We start from the raw sequence: 6,011 nt of genomic DNA, 5'->3' as shown, positions 1-6,011 counted from the left end.
TAATAAAGGAAGACGTAATTTCATTAATAAAGGAGCTGACCTTGAAAATTGAGAGAGAGAGAGAGAGAGAGAGAGAGAGAGAGAGAGAGAGAGAGAGAGAGAGATAGTAAACGTCGGAAATACTCTGGGTGTCAAGATGAAATCGACCTCGATTGCATGGGAAAACATTTCCTTACCCATCAGTTAAGGTCGCGTGATGGAGAGAGAGAGAGAGAGAGAGAGAGAGAGAGAGAGAGAGAGAGAGAGAGTGCCTAAATCAAAATCGGGCACTGTGAGGGCAAATTAAATGAGCTGGTGAAATCAGGTGAAGAGAGAGAGAGAGAGAGAGAGAGAGAGAGAGAGAGAGAGAGAGAGAGAGAGAGAGAGAGAGAGAGAGAGTTTTAAACTTTATTTTTTCACTCATTTGCCCCTAGAATGAATTCAGTGTTCAGTAACACATTTATGAAAGGATGAACACTAATCGCAAATTGAATTATTATTTTAAATATAATAATAATATATCAGGACTCAGAGAGGATGAATAACTCTACGGGCGTCACGCGCCATTAATTAAAAAAAAGGCGCGCAAGACGCTCTCTTGGCGCCAGCGAGGAATGTCAAATGAAATAGCGAACTCCAAGTACCACTTGCATCGTTCGTGTACCGTTTACGTAATGCGTTCTTTCTTTCTTTTTTTATTTCGTGTGTCAGTTTATTGTAAAATTCGTGTATTATGTAAAGGAAGAAAGTCAGCTGAAGTTTTCGTGTTTTAGAAATCTATAACAACTTTTGTGTTTCTGCTATGGGGCAGAACATAGAAGGAAAATTCAGAGGATTTATTGGAAGAAAAGATAAATAAAACGACAGGTAAAGGAATTATTATTTGAAAATGAAATGACTAGACTGTTAGTAAGACCAATAAAGAAATTAACCGCTGCTAGAACAAAGAAGGAAAACATAAAACGTCCCTTGCAAATAACAAAAGCAAAGAAATGCAGCAACGAAAACTACGATTTAAACAGCTAGAAAACACCAGTCTAAAACAATGCCTAAAAACGATAAGAAACAAATAAACAAAACGACTGTAAACAAAAGTAGTGGTGCTGGCATCAAACTTTGCATCCCTGAAATAATTCGGGCCGTGCCCGCTCTACCCATCCCCCCCTCCAACCGAAAATAGCTCGTATGTATATCCCCTGTCCTGTCTTGCCTTGCCCCATCGAAAGAGGGGCCGGTGCATTGGTATTCATTGTCTTTGTTTACGTTCTGCGATCTTCTTCTTCTTTCGTTATGTCGCAGGAATTGTGGTCCCCCAACTATGACGTGATTCGGAGGCTTGTTTAGTGTTATTGCGCTGTACTGTTGTCGTTTATTTATTTAGTCGTTTGTGTAATGGTTTATTTATATATTTATTTTTTATCTATTTATATATCTATCTATTTATTCATTCATTTATTTATTCTTGAAAATAAATAAATAAATAAATAAATAAATAAATAAATAAATAAATAAATGAACTCTGACACTTGGAATTTCCCGAGGCCTTGACGACCTTCCGTTTATTATTATTATTATTATTATTATTATTATTATTATTATTATTATTATTATTATTATTATTATTATTATTATTATTATTATTATTTAGTGTGTGATGAACATTTCTTCTTAATAGCCTCTTTCCTCTGTATTATTATTATTATTATTATTATTATTATTATTATTATTATTATTATTATTATTATTATTATTATTATGAGGATGTAGCATATTAACATTGATACTTTTGTCAAACTTCATAGAATTCTGAGACAGGACTATGCAATGAAAAATAATAATGATCACAACTTGTCAAACTGGCAGAGAGAGAGAGAGAGAGAGAGAGAGAGAGAGAGAGAGAGAGAGAGAGAGAGAGAGAGAGAGAGAAATTGTTGCAAAGTGACATATCATCATCTAGATAATATCTGTCATTTGAATAACAGTTTGTAATAACATTCAGCAACTCATTAAACTTGCTGATGCAATACTTGAAGGATATAATGGTGTGTGTGTGTTTACCTGCGTCAGTATGATAATGCTATGTTAAATTATTGACCATTGAAGATGTTAGAATGACAATTAAAAGGTCGAAGAATGGAGAGAAACTTGGAGTTGCTTGGATTAAAAGTGAGATGCTGTTGTGTGGTCATTTGAAATGATTGGCTGACAGGGTTGTGTAAGGTACATCTAGACGAGGGAAAGGTTCCAAAGAAATGGATACGAGCAGTCGATAGTTTTTGGTAGGGGAGGGGGATGCTGATGTACTTAATGATTTTTCATCTGTATTTGTATATATTTTTCTCTGTGGTCTGTTTTCCTTTGAAATATACCTGAGTTAGTGTCATTTCTTCATATAGTTCTATGTGGTTAGACGGGCTTTTCCAATGACTGGATTATATTAGAGCTCCTTCGCTTATCCCCCAAGCGACTGGATATCTGAATAAGGAGCAAAATAAAAAAATAAATAAATGAATAAAAAGAACCCGGGTACAAACGCTCTTACTAATCTATAGCAACTGGGCGGAGAGTCCATCCTATAGCACAGGATTCATGTTCACAGACTTGACGACCGTATGGCGTGCATCTACAAAGCGGGGAAACGTCGATAAACCCAGCGTCGGATCGTCTTGAGTCGATGACGCCACGACTATGATAATAGTAACCTTGGCACTTAGGAGACCTTCTCGCTAAGAATAGCCTAGTGATTGAATGTGTCAAAGTATTCGTAAAATAACTGAAGGAAACATCTTGGCAAGGGTTGGAAACTGGGTCAATTGCTTGCACGTACCCGAATGAAACTTCTTCTTGACGATGGTTTGCAAATTAGACCAATAATAATGTTTGCTCTTAACTCAATGAAATTTGTCTTCAATGGTGATTCGCAGAGTAGCTCAATGACTGATTCAGCTGAAATAGTCTCTTATGTTAGAGCGTGATTCAGTTAAAATACTCGTTCGTAAGGAATCGGCCTAGATATTCAGGTTACCAAAAAACTGATTCAGTCAAAGCGCTGATTATTTATGAATTCAGCTGAGTTTTATTCGTAAAATAAGCTGATTCAGTCAAAATACCCATTACTTATAGATATTCAAGGCTGGGTAATGGTAGAAAGAGGCATTTTAAATCAGCGATTGAATTGTCATTCAAATACCAGTTTACACTCCTGCAATTGATAGCATTGCATAAATTATGATTTGCATGTTTACACGGAAGATATTTAAGGTCTGCTAGAATTTTATTTGTTTCTTTTCATATGCTTGTTTCGTTAACTTGTCCAAAGAACTTCTACAGTATAGAATACCCACGTGGAGGAAAGCCGGTAACTGCAACAGTATCTGTTGATTTTGTAGTTATTTGTAGCAATTATGATGACTCATTGCGGTATTGACATCTATGTTTGTGGATTATTCAAATATATATTCATAGCAGTGTTTGTTGCTCAGTTAAAATATCACTAGATCAGATTGGCCTATCCCATACCAGTTTAAAAAATAATGAGTCAAAATCGATTGAGAAGCATCAGTATGTATCAAATATTTTTTTCTTTCCAGCCATCACCAACAAATAAATTCTTGAAACGGAGATGCCATCATGTCCGGCTTGTATATGTATTCTTAAGTAACCACTTAAACAATAATTGCTATACATCGTGAGTGATTTATGGCATTGCCTATCGGCAGATCCTTTATTTAAGCTGCACACTTCTTAGCAAAGAATATTGGAAGCTTTTTATGGGAGGTTTTCCTGAAGTGTGATATCATCGAGGACGCGTTGGTCAGTTTGAAGAGGAAGTTTGATTGAGCCACTTGACGTCTTGGCTTCGAAAAGAAATTGCGTGTATATTCTTCTTTTTCCATTCTTTCCTAAGGATTAGAGGTCTACTTTTCGCGTTATCAATTTGAATTCAGAATAAAATCCCTTCCTCCTGACCTGACCTGACTTCTTGTCTCCTACTGTGTATCCGTCGTCAGTTATTAACAAAAATCATTTCCGAGCAGTAGGCATACAAAAAAAAATTAATGGTCAAAGCTCTACACAATTTATATCCAAATTTTTCTTTTCATTGTTTTTTTATTATTATATCATGTTTTAATTTCCTATATACTTTTTCATTGAGGATTTATGCTCACGATTCCTTCTTTCTCAAATATGGAAGACAATTATGGACTAATAATTTCGAATTTCCTGAGTTTTACAGTATAACTCCTGCTATTACGATAAAATAATACTATTGCTTTTAAAGGTAAACTGAATACTTTCTTTTGTCACAATTTTTCTGTTTCACTGATAATAAAATTTGCTTTAGTTCTTCAAATATAGATCTTCTTTTGAGGGAATTGAATAAAAAAACAAAATGTAAGACCAACAACAAACAAATCGCGAAGTGCATTCGGTGTATGGCGAACAAGCAGCTGATTATATAAGTATTTAAATAGTACAATCAAGAGAATTTCAAGTAAGTGCGTTGAAATCTATATAGGTGAAGGTGTACGAAGGAGTTATTCGTCCCCTAGGTCTTTGGCATTTGGTCATAGGTTCAAGGCCAGGTGAGATTATTTTAAACGGTCCAAGTATCTTGTTGACTTATTTTTGTCTTTAGATTAGATTGAAGGATCAAAATTAATGAATGATCTATTTCAGAATGCTACGTCACATTTTTATTAGTATTAATAATGTACGTGAACAGTAACGTTTATAATTTAGAACAAGTTTACTAGTTTACTGCACCGAGAGGGGAATAAAGAGCGTCAACAGAACATCATGCGAGTAGGCTGTAGGGAAGGCTATTCAGATAGAGGGGAGGGGGTAAATATGGCAATGGAGCTTACACGATTAGTCTATGCTACGGAGAGAGAGAGATAAACAACGGAAACAAGATCATGCAAGTAGACTGTACAGATACAGGGTGGGCGGGTCCACTACACGATTAGGCTGGAGAGAGAGCGAGAAAAGAATCAACAACGATAACAGAGCATCATACGAGTAAGCTGTATGATATACAGAGAGAGAGAGAAGGAAAGGGGGGAGGGGAGAAACACGGTGATCTCAGAACAATTGGGCTATTGCAGGAGACGTCTCCTGCAATGATCAAGCATGTTGCATTGTTTGCAAAATGTGCTGACGCATTGTTTATACCGACGGTCTTCTGCCAATGCTGTTTTCTTTGGCTTTTCACATTTTTTCTCATTATTAAAAAAGAAACCAAGTCGTTTTTAGGCGATAATAATGTTAGAGACGAACAGCCTCTAAGGCTCTAGTTTATAGGTTTTGTTGACTTTCCCGTCATGCTTATAGTGCTGTGAATGTTCTTTTAGTCGATTTCATGGTATTATGTTAGTGTTGGGTTTCAGTTTTTATTCCTTTCACCTTCGTTTTTTTCTTTTGTTGGTAGTTTCAAATTTAATTAACCTTTTTTTTCGTGCTTACCTTTCAGCATCGAGGTCTCCTCCCTTTATGAGGGTAGCTTCAGAGACCTAAAATGTAAAGGACACTGCCATATACCTGTTTTGGTTGCACCATTCACCTTTGTTTTACAAGCACTTGTCCACTTGCTGTATGAGGGACCTTTCAATACCTTTTCTTACATAACCATCCAAACCACCCAGCACTTACGTACCACTTCTTTCTCTTCATCTGCTTTTTATACTTTTATCCATTTTTTTCTCTTCATCTCCCTTTTATACTTGTATACACTCATCATTTATTATACTTGCATGCAGTACAATACCTTTGAATGTCTTGTATTCAGTGGTAGTTGGTCAAGAATGTGTGATTAGTACTGTTGGCTACTCTATTGTCATGAACACGTTTGCTTGATAAACTTTTATATTTTATTTTGAAATTGTATTATAAAAAGATAACATGAATAATCCTTCTCTCTGTGTATTCTTTAAAGTATTCTCTAAAACCATGATCTTCTGAACAGCAATATAAATTTTATTTAAATTTTAACCCAGTATAAATGTATTTTCAAGGCTGGTAGCCAATTCTTA

This window comes from Macrobrachium rosenbergii, chromosome 30 (genome assembly GCF_040412425.1).
Source record: "Macrobrachium rosenbergii isolate ZJJX-2024 chromosome 30, ASM4041242v1, whole genome shotgun sequence".
Classification (NCBI taxonomy): domain Eukaryota; kingdom Metazoa; phylum Arthropoda; class Malacostraca; order Decapoda; family Palaemonidae; genus Macrobrachium; species Macrobrachium rosenbergii.
The sequence above is the reverse complement of the archived record's forward strand: the minus strand, read 5'-3'. Positions refer to the sequence as shown.